The sequence below is a fragment of the Octopus bimaculoides genome, chromosome 1, assembly GCF_046866305.1.
Source record: "Octopus bimaculoides isolate indiv1 chromosome 1, ASM4686630v1, whole genome shotgun sequence".
NCBI classification, from domain to species: Eukaryota; Metazoa; Mollusca; class Cephalopoda; order Octopoda; family Octopodidae; genus Octopus; species Octopus bimaculoides.
The window spans coordinates 80,816,336-80,831,923 of NC_142928.1; the positions used below are offsets into that span (position 1 = coordinate 80,816,336).

Consider the following 15,588-nt stretch of genomic DNA (forward strand, 5'->3'; position numbering starts at 1 on the left):
TCATAATTGTCACATTTATCTCACTTTCTTTAATTTATTTTTTTCCTTCTTATTAGTATCCCACCTACAATCATAGTTTTCAAGGGATATTTAAAATTTTTTTTTTTTCTATAATTTGTTATTGTGTTCTCTAGTTAGTTTTGGTGTGGAAATAACCAACCAAATGAAGCATTTATTCAGCATTTATAGCTTCAGTTATTTTAATTATAGTAATGATGATGGTGGTAGGAGTGTAGTTCAAAGATTTAAAACTTACCAAAAGGCAAGAGGCAAGCTCCTGATAAGCTGTGTCTAAGTTAACCAGAAAGCACTGATGTAGCTGCAGTACTTCCTTAATTGTAAATTAGGTTGAGGTCAATGTAGAAAATGTGTCTTAATTTAAGAACTAACAGAGCTTGATCTTTTTAGCTCTGTAGTTTTCAAGTTATCCATAGTCAATGCTTTAGTTACTATACAAAAGTAAAGGGAAAATGACAAATGAATAATAAAAAAAAAAACAAAAAAAAACAGCAACTCTGAAGGTGTATATTTAGTATTTGTACTTAACCTCTTGTATTTTGCTGCTGATGAATTAAATCTGAGTGGCATACAATGAGATTTATTGGATTGGATGTCACTGTTGCAGGTGAAATGAGGCATATAGAATTTAATGTAGTGTCCACTTACATAGTAAAAGGTCTCAGTGAATTTGAACTCAAGAACTATCAGTAGTTTTTGCTCTGACTGAACATTCTGTTACTGTACCTACTTGCACCATTTCCTACCTGTCTTTAAAGCTAAATAAACAGAATAGATTTATCATTGGTTATATAGATGGGGAGAAAATATTGGAAAAGAGATTATCATTGAGCATAAGCATGTCAGTTTCTATCACTGTATTTATCTTCAACTTGTTTCAGTTATTGAACTGTGACCATACTGGAGCACTACTTCAAAGGGTTTACTTGAACAAAACAACCCCAGTACTTATCTTTTAAATCTGGTACTTATTCTGTTGGTCCCTTTTGCTGAACTGCTAAATTATGGAGACATCAGCACAACAGCACCATTGTTTTGTGGTGGGTGACAAACACAAAGACATACACTTACACATGCATATATATGGGCTTCCACACAGTTTCCATCTACCAGAGTCACTTACAAAGCATTGGTCAGCCTAGGGCTATAACAAAAGACACTTGCCCTAGGTACTACATAGTGGGACTGAACATACAACCATGTGGCTACAAAGTGAACTTCTTAACTACACAGCCATACCTGTATTATTAGCTATTTGAGTTCTTTTTGTTTTTTAACATTGACAAATAAATGTCATTGTTTAGCCCCAGGCCAGCCCTTGTTGAGCAGACCAATTATCAATGATGTTCCAATTAAACTTTTTTTCCTTTTTTTAACGTCTTTCAAGCATAATATTCATCATGTCCTTCTTTTCATAAAACACTAAAGCGTTAAAGTATTGTTTGAGAGAGATTTGGTTGCTTGAAGAAACTCTGTAGAGGGCCCCTGTTTTGGGCATTTATGACAAATAGTTATAATAGGTGAAGTAATTAACTACCCCACCCCCATTACAGTATTATAACTTTCTTTGTCATTAATATCAACACTGAGATTATAATGATGCTGTATGATGTCAGTAAGACTGCCAAAAAGGAATGTGTATTTCTTTGAGACTGTGTCACTACTTTTTCAAAACTAGTTTTATGGTGTTCATTTGATAGTGTGTGCGTGTGTATGTGTGTGCAATCTTTTTTAAGTAAACAGCTTGCTTTATGTGATAGAGATATTTACCAAAGATATAACAATGTGTATTTATAATTACTTCATAGCATGATAAACCACTCCCCACATTCCTGCTTCCTTCATAATATCACTATGTAAGAATAATAATAGCAATCAGCTACCCTATCAAATTCCATAATACATCACCCATCCTAAGCATCCCCCATCACCCATTTTGTATCATCCTTCCCCTCTCCCTCTCTCCCCTCTCTCCTCCTCCCTCCCTCCTCCTCCCTCCCCCTCTCTCTCATATGATGTAAAAATGAGTCAAACTACTGTTGGGAATAATTTTGGTTTGATATGACACCACCAAAGGAAACAATTAAGATAGTCAATGAACTTACATTTTTATATATGATTACACAGATAACAAAAATTCCTTTATAAGTTTGTGTATGCAAGTGAGATCATTAATTTAAATTCATATCTTTTATAGCAGCTTCACATTCATTGTTCTACCAAATAAAAGAGATGTACTGGACTCTGAATATGCAATAATAACACTTCGTTTTTGGATTCACTTGTTCTTTACATTTGTTAAAAAAAAAAAAATCTGTTAATTTCTTTGAAACTGCACTGGCACTTCATCAGTTATGATGACAAGGGTTCCAGTTGATCCAGTCAACGGAACAGCCTACTCATGAAATTAGTGCCCACGTGGTTGAGCACTCCACAGACATGTGTACCCTTAATATAGTTCTCAGGGAGATTCAGCATGATACAGAGTGTGACAAAGCTAGCCCTTTGAAATACAGGTACAACTCATTTTTGCCAGCTGAGTGAACTTGAGCAACATGAAATAAAAGTGTCTTGCTCAAGGACACAGCTCATCGCCGGGAATTGAACTCATGACCTTGCAATTGTGAACTGAATACCCTAACCACCACACCATGCACCTTCACTCTTTGAAACTATCTGCGAATTAATTTGTCATTGATATGCCATCATCATTTCGTCCAGCTAAGGGCAGCCTTATCAAGAAGCAGGCTACGTGAAACACCACTCATCCTCTGGCAGGCTGCACTACTATATAAAAAATTCAGAGTGATCTTTCATTAGGTGTGTCAATCAGAAAGTCCTTTGGGCCACAGTTTGCCCATGACTGGTGTAGTCTCTCCATTTGAGACAGGCATCACTTCTCTCCAGAGTTTATGATCCTGTATTACTACAGTAAGGTTTCACGCTTTATATCTCAAATCTTTAGCAATGACGTCTGGTTAGGAGAGCTGGTTGTGAAATTTCCCACCAGCTGACTGAAGTCTTCAGAGAACAAATGATTACATCATTTGCTCATCTTTTGCTCAAAAGTAGTGACCATCAGGTTGTGCTTTGTTACCTCATTGTTTGTGGAGATGACTGATAAAGTCCCATAAATTTGTTTTAGTGTTGGATGTGTCTTCCACAAATAAAAACCATATCTCTGAGCTATATAATAAAACTGGCTCCATGTGATATTGATTTTAAAAAATTGACTTTATCAGTTGTCCAATTTGTTACTTGCTAACCATACCACTATCTTCCAGGTAGAAATTTACAAAACTTTTGCTTAAATTTTGTCTTCGTTTGATGACAAAGATGAATGTACTTTTGGTCATTTAAGTAGACCCCTACAGTTTGCTACTGTCTCAAGGGAGATTAGTGGATATGTATCATGTGAGGAATTTGCAAGTTTAGTTCTCATAACTACTGATGAGTCAGTAAATATAATCTATAATGATTTATGCCCACAACTTTTTGCAAGTCCTGGGAGACTTCAGGGTGAAAATAGGTTTAGATGATGCTGAATTTACTTTTAATAAGCTTACAAATAGAATTTTCTTCTCGGTTTAAAAAAAAAAGCGAGCAAAGACTTATTTTAAGAATAAACTACATGAAGACTTGAAAACTGGCAAGAACTGTGACCAGGTTTAAATTTCCAGTTATAGGCATTTCTCTACGTTTTTGTTATTATTGACCTTTAGAAAAGTATTGACCTCACAAAAATTAAGTTTAAATCATTTGCATTCCTTCTATATTTTGCTTATTTTAAATAGAATTTTCTTTTTCTACTTTTATTTAATTTTTCATACAAGCTTACACACAATGTAGAATGTTATATAATCTTGAGTATGCTTTCTAGAAAAAAAAATTTCTATTAATGGTGCTACAACTAGATTCAATGTTTCTACATAATTCCATAAGGAGTTTGACATTTAACTGGAGATGTAACCGGGATCAGGTTCTCAATTGCTTCTTTTTTTTTGCTTTTTTTTTTTTGTTTCTCTTTTGTGTTTGTTTACAAGTTCTAAAATCTGTGTAGAGAACTGGGTCTCCTCTAAATATGAATTCAGTATTGGAACTTCCTCTATGTAAATTATATGTATACTATTGCAGATATAATTAAAGAGCAACCAAGTGAAGTTTGGAATGGGTGGGAGAAAATAGCAGTAATAGGTTATGTGTTAAGCTCATTACTTGGGAGTAAAGTTTTTAGCCACACTTCTCACTATAAGCAGTCCAAAAAATATTTTCAGAAATGATGTAAAAACATTCCATGGAAACTGTCAGCAAATATGCAATTACAGAAGTACTAAGTGCAGTGTCACAACAGAGTGTATGTGCTGTAAAAGTCTGTAATAGTTTACTTGACATAAACTCTATTTAGTTGAATGGGAGATGAGTTGGTATTGTTGAGTGATTGGATATTTCACTGTTACCTTCATAACAAAAATATCATTCAAAATCACATAATAAATGTATTGATAAAGTGGTTCTGAATATTAGTGGTAAATGAGGAATACAGATTGGAGACTGGAGTGGTGTGTCATGAGAATTGGTCACTGCATGTACAAAGGGGTGCTGAAAAGTTCCTAACTTCGAGAGGAACAATTATGATTTTATTCAACATATTCCCCCTTTCAGATTCATACATGTATTGCAGTGGTCCTACAGTTTTTCTAAACCCTGTAAAAGAACTCGTAAGGTTGGGCCTCCAACCAGGTCTTTTATGATATCCTTAAAACCAGGAACTTCTCAGCACCCCCTTGTACATCTGAGTAGATTGGTTGAAACTTTTTCTATGATGGAAAAGTAAGGAACTTTTTCCTTTCCTTAAATCTGAGTTGTTACAGTATATTGTGATGCAGAGCCACATTGAGGATGTCAAAATGAAAAATATCTGGTGTCAAGTAACTGGTTAGTGAAACAATTTTAGTAGTTAATGGCATCACAGAAGATGTCATAGTGAAATGTTACAGGCATATGTTAGCTCAGCTGAATTGGTGCTGTGTTGCTAAGTTATCAAAATTGATGCTGTGTTACTTGTTATCAAACAGCATATGCAGTGTATTGGTAGTGGACAAGTGTTTATCATCTTTGTTTTGCACTTCTGAAGATATTCAAAGCTACTACAAAGAAGAGAACTAGGTGTATGAACCTCTTCTGGAGTAATTGCTTATCGGTAGCAGTGGTTTAGCATCCATTTTCTATGCTGACATGGGTTAGACAGTTTGACTGGAACTTGTAAGCTGGAGAGCTGTACCAGGCACCGGTCTGATTTTGGCTTGGGTTTATGCAACTTGATACCCTTCCTAATGTCAATCATTCCAAGAGTGTAGTGTGACTTTGTTAACATGTAAACTGCACACTGTTGGCACTCCGTCGCTTACGACGTCGAGGGTTCCAGTTGATCCAATCAATGGAACAGCCTGCTCGTGAAATTAACGTGCAAGTGGCTGAGCACTCCACACACACGTGTACCCTTAACGTAGTTCTCGGGGATATTCAGCGTGACACAGTGTGACAAGGCTGACCCTTTGAATTACAGGCACAACAGAAACAGGAAGTAAGAGTGAGAGGAAGTTGTGGTGAAAGAGTACAGCAGGGTTCGCAACCATCCCCTGCCGGAGCCTCGTGGAGCTTTAGGTGTTTTCGCTCAATAAAACACTCACAACGCCCGGTCTGGGAATCGAAACCGTGAGTCCGCTGCCCTAACCACTGGGCCATTGCGCCTCCACTAAACTGCACACTATAAGGTTTTAATTTAATGTTCAAACACCTTAGTAGTTTGGAAACTCTGTATGGCTGATTGATATATACATGCTCTAGTTGTTCACAAACTGAATTGTACTGTGCCTTCAGTATGCTAAAACGGTTAAGAAAAATGAAATTAACTCCAAAAGGAAATGCAGAGTGCAGCCCCAAAAGAAACTGGGTTGTCTACACTCTTTTGTTCACTCACACTGCCAAATTAATACCATATGTTGCTTTCTTCTCCTATGGAAAATAATAGTACAGTTAATGAGGTATATATAAATTCAGAATTCCCATACTTGCTGCACAGTTTTGGCAGTTTTTATAACAGCTTGTTGTCACAGGATTAAAAAGTAAACATAATCCTTAATAGAATATTATAAATTTTTTTTTACCACCAGTAAATTTTAATTGCAAATATACTTTATTGTTTTTCATTTCAGTTCTATTGACCCTCAGTTTCAATGTTTATAACTCTAACATTGTTATTTTTATTTGTGTTTTAGTAGTTTATTGTAATTTTTCATATGGCTTTATAAAAGACTGAGCTCAATACAGATATAACTACCCCCTCTTCTTTAACCTCCCCCCCCCACACACACACTCAAGAATTTGAAATAGTGGAAAAGAACAAAATGCTCTCATTTATGAGAGACTAAATAATTAATTTTTGCTTTTGTTTTGTATTTATTTTCTTTTGTTATTTCCCATAAGCTCATAAAATATTGGTCTCTAGAGAAAAATAACTGAAGTGAATATAAATTATTGATCTCAGGCTTAAATTGTTGGTGATATGGGGGAAAGAAAACAAGCTGATGAGGTGGGGGAGATAATATTTTACAAAGCAATTACAATAATGATAGAATAAAAGGCTTGCTAAATAGCACTGTTTGATGGCATGTCTTGTGATTATGTTGACAGAATAATGACAATTTTGTGTTTACATTATTAGTCTGAAAAGGATTGTAATGAACATAATGTTTTTAAACTACCCTCGATTGCAGGATAAAGATAATTGGATTGTAGTTAGTGTAATTAATGTTCAATTTAAATTGTTGCAATTTAGTACCAGAGAGGAAATATGGCCAGGTAGGAGGTGTGGGTTCTGGGTGTGTTTCTTGGGGAAAATGTTAGACAAATTGTTATATACTGACTTTAAGAGGATAGGCACAGTAGGGGTGATATGAAGAGAAGTAGATGTGTTTCTATTCCAAGTGCTAATCAAACAACTGTGACATGGAAGAGATAACTATGAGTTGTTTAAACCAGGCAAAAGATATTGGGTTATGTACTTCAGTCTAGAGTTATGCTAAAAGTAGTTACTTCTTCCATGTTACACACGAAAGGGTAACATTTGGAAAAGCATTCAACAGAAAAACCCATTAGTAGAGTGAAGGATTGGAATTTACAAAACGATTGCTGTAGTTAAGGTAGTAGTAGTAGTAGTAGTAGTAGTAGTAGTAGTAGTAGTAGTAGTAACAACAACAACAGCCATAGTAGTAGTGTTAGTAACTGAACCTTCAGGTTTAATAATCACAAAGAACATGATCACCAAATAAATAAGTTCAGGCTGTGTAGTATTCTGATAAGTTTCACTAAAAAGTTTTGCTAAAAATGACTATAGATAATTAGGTGCAAGATTTATAGAATTTGAAGCCTACTTTTGACAGTATTTCACCTAAAAGCAATATTCTTGTGAAAGATAATGTATATACTATAACACCATCTTGATTTCATAAAAGGTTTCTTTTCTTTCCATGTGTTCTTCATTATTACTGTGTGATTAGCAGCTCTACCAGATCATTGTGGGCTGAGATTACATAAGACAAGAAAGCAAACATTCTAAACATGGCTGTTGACTGATGGAATGGTAGTATGACTTTGTGACAAGGCAGGTTATAAGTTCTACACATACCAGAAGCCAAGGCATAGTGCTTTATTTGTTTTTATCTTTTTTTTTCTTTTTTTTTCTTTAGTTTTTCTAATAAAAGTAATTTACAATTCTAAAAACCAATTGCTGGGTTAACTTGTATGGTTTTCTTTCCAGCTATAATTCTTGCAAATAGGGAAATTTCTAAAACTATTGAATATTAGACAATGAAGGTGATAGATAAATATAAACTTCATAGATCAATAAGTGATCCGAGGTTTGAAATAACTTTTGTTTTGATCACTTCATTGCATATATGTCATTGATTATTTAACGAAATCTGAAGAATCCCTTAATTTCTGTTTCTTCAATGTTTAAATTTGAAACAAACTGATATTAAACTAAAGTATTCAGATCAAATCATTCCTTTGCTCTGCCTATTTGCTAATACATTTTATAAATACTTTATTATTTGATTTCAGTACATTTACAGTGTTTTATTCAAAATTGGTTTTTGAATATTTTAGTTATGTGTGTATGCTATCTCAGATTTAAAGAAAATTATTAACCATTTAATCATCGCCATCATCATCAACATTTAACATCTGTTCTCCATGTTGGCATAGGCTGGACTGCTTGACAGGGATGGGCAAAGCCAGAGACTGCACCAGGTTCCATAGTCTGTTTTGGCTTGGTTTCTATGGCTAGATGCACTTCCTAATGCCAACCACTCCACAGAGTGTACTGGGTGCTTTTTATGTGGTACCGTCACCATTATTTTTTTACATAGCACCAACACCAGTGCTTTTTACATGACACCAGAACCCACACCAATCCTTTTTACACAGCACCTTGGTTTTAGGATGGATGGGTCTTCTCAAGTACAGCAATGGGTTCAATTTTCTTGGTCCTTCGTCATTTCCTTCGTAAGCTTCAGCGTTTTGAGATTGGCCTTTAGTACTTTGTCCCATGTCTTCCTAGGTCTTCCTCTTCTACAACTTCCCTCCACTTAAAGTGATTGGCACTTATTCCCCGTGGTTTATTAGTAGTCTTTCCATATTAGATAACACATCATTTTGAGGAATATTACTTTGCAAAGTCCTTGAAAATAATGCTAAGTTAGCAACCTCCATGAAACTGATGTTAAAGATTGAAACAATTGGAAATTTATTAGAAGTAATCAACATATTCAGTGTGTGTGTTTCAGAGACAGAGAGACACACACACACACACACACACACACACACACACACACACACACACACACACACACACACACATACGGTTTTGATACATCTGTAGATCTGGGACAATTCTAAAGTGTTTTTTTTGTTTTTTTTCTCTATTTTTAATCTTATTACTTTCTGAACTATTTCTTTGGTTGAAGTAATATTTTGTTTTTCATTTATCAGCATGACTTAGTTCCATAGAGTCAATTAGTCTGACAATACAAGCTGTTAGCTCATTTGCTTATCACTCAAATTTGAAGCAAATGTCTGTTGTTCAAATTTTGGTTCTGCCTACTTAGCATGTGAGTAGTACAGTAAGTGGTCTCTTCAATCTCTCTCTCTCTCTCTCTCTCTCTTTCTTGTGTAGTTTTGGAATTTTTCTTCAGCTTGAAATTCTCTCCATCACATGGTGAACATAGAGCCAACAGTGATGAAGATGAAATATATAGAAATGCTTTTAATAACTGGCAATTGTTTCAGTTCTTTAGGAAAGAGCAGCGCCAGATGGGAACAAATACTTAACTCAAAACCATTTCAGTTTTCATAGATGAACTTACGTTTGCTTATTTACTTTCTTTTTTTAATTAGTCAACCTTTAGCTTAATTTAATATTGTTAACACATCTAACTTTTCATTTCCAATTGTTCTTAAGAATTTTGCTAATGCTCCTGATATATAATGTCTGAACTATCTTGGAGTAATACTTGAAGACACTCACCCAAGGTGCTGCACTGAGGGCTGAAGCTAAAACCACATGCTTGGGAAACAAATTTTTCAACCACACAGCCATACTTCTGTCTAAATAATAGTATTTGCTTATTTTATTTAAGGGGCTTTGTAGTATTCTTTATTTATTTATATTTGTTTAATATCTGCTTCAAGTTTTTGTCTTTTTATGTTTGATATTTTATATTTGCTTCTTGATTCTGAAATTTCTGTGATCTATCACCTTAGCTTCACCGTTATTGTGCTTCTCTTAATGTTTATAAATTATAGACTAGTATCATCTAAATCACTATGTATTTAATGGTAAACTTTGAACCAAATTTCTTCTCCTGCTGATAGTATTTTGGATATACAGTAATTCCTTGCCATACGGTGGTTCACCAATTGCGGTTTATTATTTATGCTTATATTGATTCCTCTGTGGTGTTGTTTTGCATTTATAATAAAATAAATATATACAAATTATAAAAGTACATTATTTACATTGTTTATATTTGACGGATATTTGTCCTCATCTTGTTTGTTGTTAACACATTTCAGCAGATATACCTTCCAGCCTTCATCAGGTGTCTTGGGGAAATTTTGAACCTGAGTTCTCATTCCTAAGGTATTTTTTTTGATGTTGTTATTATTGTTATTATTAACAAGATGAGGACAAATATCCGTCAAATATAAATAATGTAAATAATGTACATAATTCCTCATCTCTTAAATATAGAACTGAATTATAAAAGTAATTAAAAAAATATACAGTACAATACTGTTTCTACTTCACAAATTTTCACCTATCGCAGGGGGTTTTGGAACGTAATACCCGCAATAGTCAAGGGATTACTGTATTCATTCCCCACCCCCATTCTATATATATTTCAATTATTCCTCTTAATTAACCACTCTTCTTTTATTAAAGTCCTTAGAAAAATCAAATAACATTTCTTTGAGCCCAAGCTAGCTGAAGAACAGTGTGGCTTCTGCCCTGAACTTGGCAAAGCAGGGATGAGAATTGGTATTGCAGAAACCAAGACATTGACCCTCTGAAGAAAGTCTTTCCAGTGCACTCTGCATGTCAGTGGAACATCACTGTGACAAGTGGAATTGTGCCACAAAAAAGCAGTGGTGCTGGTACAACATAAAATCTACCCAGTACACTCTGTAAAGTGGTTAGCATTAGGAAGGGCATCCAGCCACAGAAACCATTCCAGAACAAATAATAGAACTTGGTGCAGCCCCACCAGCCTTACCATCTCCTGTCAACCCCTCCAACCCATGCCAGCATAGAAAATGGGCATTAAATTATGATGATGATAATGTGTGTGTGTGTGTGAGAGAGAGAGAGAGAGAGAGATTTTCTACTAAGAGTATATTTTCTATAAGGACTTTGGGCTTATTAATAAAGCCAGAGATATTGCTATTTCAAATTCTCCAGGATTTGGTGTCTTTATGTTTTAAATAACCTGTGTACATATATCTGGAAAGTGCCATAGAGTAGGTGTGCTTCCATCAAGTCAAGTCTGCAATTCATTTCAAGTCCCAATTGTATTTAATGCCCCTGAGGAAGATATGAGTGCTTCAATTCTCATTCCCTTGTCTTGGTTTTCTTTCTCTTACCTTTTGTTTTAAGACAATAAGGATAATTATCCTTGATGGATACTATTGTAAACAGTTGCCTATCTCTTTATGTTGTTAAGTAGTGCTCTTATTTCAAAATGCATCAGCTATTTGTAATTGTTTCAAAGTGATGCAATTTGACCTTCATTGAATGTTGTCCCTAATGGGTTTTAACTAAATCCTGTTCCCTATGACATCTTACCCTTTAGTAAATGAATGTAGAGAATTATGTCTGAGTTGCTGATAAGCATGCTTGCATGCACCCACACATAACATGTACATATATCCAAGACAAAGGGTACAATGATGCTAAACAGGTATACAATTTCATTTGGTGAATGTTGGCTAACTTGTAGCATGTTTGCTCAGCAACCATAAGATTACTATATCAAATCTTAAAGTTCATTCTATGTATATCTAATTTGCATGCAGAAATTGGACTGATGTTGTTGAATTTATAGTGAGACAAATTTCTTAAAAGTATTATTACCTGTACCCCTATGTGTTATTCCCCACTCACACTCTTATGACAGTATCCATCTCTCCTGCCTTCCTATGACCCACTGTTGTATCCTCTCATGCTCACTCTCTTGTACCTTGAGAGTTAGCTCTGGCACTTCATCACTAACTTCTTTTTATTTCTTTCTCAACCACTTCCACCCACTCCGATATACAATGTGGGGTAGCCATGTATTTCTTCTATAGCAAGACACATGTGCTTGCCCCTCTCTCATTCTTCAGCCTTTCATTACCTAGCATAAAGCCACTTTTTCCTTTCAAATACTCCATACTTAGTGTTTGGAAGGACATCCAGCCAAAGAAACTGTGCCAAAGCTGACATTGGAGTTCAATGCAGCCTTGTGGCTTGCCAGATCCTGTCACTGTCCAACACATGCCAGCATGGAAAGCAGTCATATGATGATGATGATGATACACACACACACACATACATGCACACATTTTTTGATTCTTAAATGTAATTTAAATTACTTGCTTAATCATGCAAAATATTTATTTAGTCAATTGGATGACATGTAATAAAAAAACTGTCAATATGTAAGTCAAGATAAGGGTAAAATAAAAATCATTATATTTGTGTATCTGGTAAACTGATTTTGAACTGAAATCAAAGCTAGTTTGTGATGTAAACTCACATAAAGATTACCTTTTGTGATGCTTGATATGTAAAATTATAAATTATTGAAGTTTACTTTTTCTATCTGAAAAATTTCAATATAAAAATGAATTTGTGATCTTTTTCTACTTCTGTCCTCTGGTTCCTGTGCCAATGGCACATAAAAGCACCATCCAAACGTGGTCGATGCCAGCCCCCTCTGGTCTTGGGGCTGAACCTACCCTTGCCTTTTTTACCATCTTAATTTATTTGCAGCTGTGCTCCTTCCCATTAAATCTTAGAATTGATGCAGATGCACAATCAAGGAACTGAAGTATCCTAAGTCTTGGTTCCTGGAATCACCACTGAATGACCTTCTTATGGAGGGTACTGTCGGGATAATTTCTTTTATTTTTGTGAGTACAGAGAGAATGAAAGAATTCAATCACATTTGTTGAGAATATCATAGTGAGATTACATTTGATACATGTAAGCATGGAAAAGCTGATGTTAAAATGATTATAATAGACTTGAATAAAATACTTCATGGTATTTCCTTATATATCCTTACATTCTGAGTTCTCTAGTCAAGTTTTCATTTCAAGTACTGTAATTAAGATATAAACAACTTAACTTTTGAAGGTGATACCACAGCCTTCCATAACAGATAAGTAATTTCCAGGCTCAGTGTTACTGTGCAGTACCTTGGGCAGACATCTACTATAGCTCTGGGCCAATCAATACCATGTGAGTGAATTTGGTAGTAGACGGAAACTGGAAGCCTTCGATGTGTGTGTGTGTGTCCTCCCCCACTGCTTGACAACCAATGTTGGTTTGTTTACATCCTTGTAACTTAGAAGTTTGGCAAATGAGACTGACAGAGTGAGTACCAGACTTTAAAAAATAAGTACTGAGGACAATCTGTTTAACTAAAACCCTTCAAGGCATTGCCCCAGCATAACTGCAGTCTGTTGACAAGAACAAATAAAAGACACATGCATACACACACACATGTGTGTGTGTATGTGAAGCAACCACCTAAGTAATTAGTCATTGTTACTTTTACCCTTCCAAGCAATTAGAATTAAAGGCAATAGCAGTAGTAATAATATTAACAATAATAATAAAATTAGTGGAGAGCCCTGTTTCCAGCTACCCTGAGGAGAAAAGAAAATCAAACAGAAACAAAATACAATTGCCTTTTAAGCTACTAGTTTTCTTTTTGTTGTTAAGCAATCTCCCACATACATACCCTGCCATTCCACCATTACAATGGGCCAAACATCTGGGATCTCATTACTGATCTATCCTCTATTTATAATTAGCTACACTCTCTCTCACACACACATGCATTCACACATTCCCATGCACACACACATATCTGTCTAGTATATTTCTCATATCAAAGTTAACATCTGAAAATATTATCCCAGATCCTGGGTATTAGTGAGTGGCTGTGTGTGTGTGTGTGTGTGTGTGTGTGTGTGTGTGTGTGTGTGTGTGTGTGTGTGTAAGGGGGCTGGAGTATAATATCACCATCACCACATCATGATCCCCACCCACTCCAAATGTTACTTTCTGTTTTCTGGTGCTTTCATTTTATTTACTTTTATCCCTTTTTTCTTCCTTTTTCTCTTTATATTTATCTTGCTCAGTGTATTGTGATGGAATTTTTGTAATAGTAGTAGTAGTAGTAGTAGTAGTAGTAGTAGTAGTAGTAGTAGTTGTTGTTGTTGTTGTTGTTGTTGTTGTTGTTGTTGTTGTTGTTGTTGTTGTTGTTGTTGTTGTTGTTGTTGTTGTTGTTGTTGTTGTTGTTAAACTTGGTAATAGATCTGACCTAGCATTATCAGTCAATTGTACTAGTAATGGCTGACTTGTATGGTAATAGGAGAACCATCTAAAGTAGCAGCTTTACTCTGCCACTTCTAATAAAGAGTGGTTTTATTGTATGTGGACCGGAGAGAAAGACATTGTGTGTGTGTGGCTATAAGAGAAAAGTTTACTGTTTTATATACAGGGAGGGAGATAGTTATAGATATTGAGTGGGGGGCAATATTAAATCACATTAGATCAGTGGTTCCCAACCTTTTTCAGCCCAGGGACCATTTTTTACTTGAAAAAATTTCTCGGGACCATTTCTACTTTTACTTTATGCTGTTCTATTTTCACATTAAAATACTTAATTAGAAGACAAAATAGTCTATTTACACTTTTAAATTTATTTTAGAAAACAAAAGATAAAATTTAAAATTTATTTTAGTAAACAAAGATAAACACAAGATATCAAAATCATTTTTCATAAAGTCGTTAATTTTTAGTCCATTCAGTTAGTGACTAGCTTGATATTGGTGTTTCTGACACAAGATATCATAATCGATTTTAATAAACTCATTTAGTCTAAGTCTGATAGTTCCTCAGCTGTTGACATCTAATTTATTTCTTTTTCTACTTAAAATATCTACAACAGCTGAATATGCAGATTCCACCATCCATGTGGTAGGGAAAAAAATGATGTTTGCTTCTACATATCGAAAAATGTTTGGGTGTGATTCCTTTATCGATATATAGGCAAAGACAGCTTCTTTTTCAACTCTTCTTCTCAGTTTCATATTCTCTTTCAAATCCAACAACATTTCAGCCAACTCAAAATTTTCATCTCCTGGCTCATAATTTTCTAGGTCTACAAACCAGAGTGGATAATCCATCTTTAATAAATCATTGTATCTTCTTTTGTCTGCATGAAGACCTTCAAGATGCATGCAGCAATGCATTCTGATGTAGGAATAGTGGTGTTAAAATTTCAAAATGATGCCAAATTTTTTTTTTTAAACTGTTTTTTCCAAAATTTTAATTTCCCCATATACCCTTTATCTTCTGAGAACAGGTGACCAAATCTGATTTTCTACCTTGCAGGTCTAAGTTAAGCAGATTCACTGTTTTTAAAATATCACTCAGGTAGAATATTTTTCAGTTTTGTATTTAAGAGATGAGGAATTATGTACATTATTTACATTTGACAGATATTTGTCCTCATCTTGTTTGTTGTTAACACAACATTTCGGCTGATATACCCTCCAGCCTTCATCAGGTGTCTTGGGGAAATTTCAAACCTGGGTTCTCATTCCTAAGGTACCTTAGGAATGAGAAATGTTGTGTCAACAACAAACAAGATGAGGACAAATATCCGTCAAATGTAAATAATATAGAATATTTTTGATTTAAACTGAGAAAGTCTTTCCAAAATTTTCTTA

The 15,588-nt window shown here is 34.8% G+C and overlaps 1 protein-coding gene across 11 annotated transcripts in view; it reads left to right on the forward strand.

Moving 5' to 3' along the window:
- LOC106870372 (uncharacterized) overlaps positions 1-15,588 on the forward strand; it is a 216,422-nt gene that overhangs the window by 97,839 nt on the left and 102,995 nt on the right. The gene's annotated exons all lie outside the window — the stretch shown is intronic.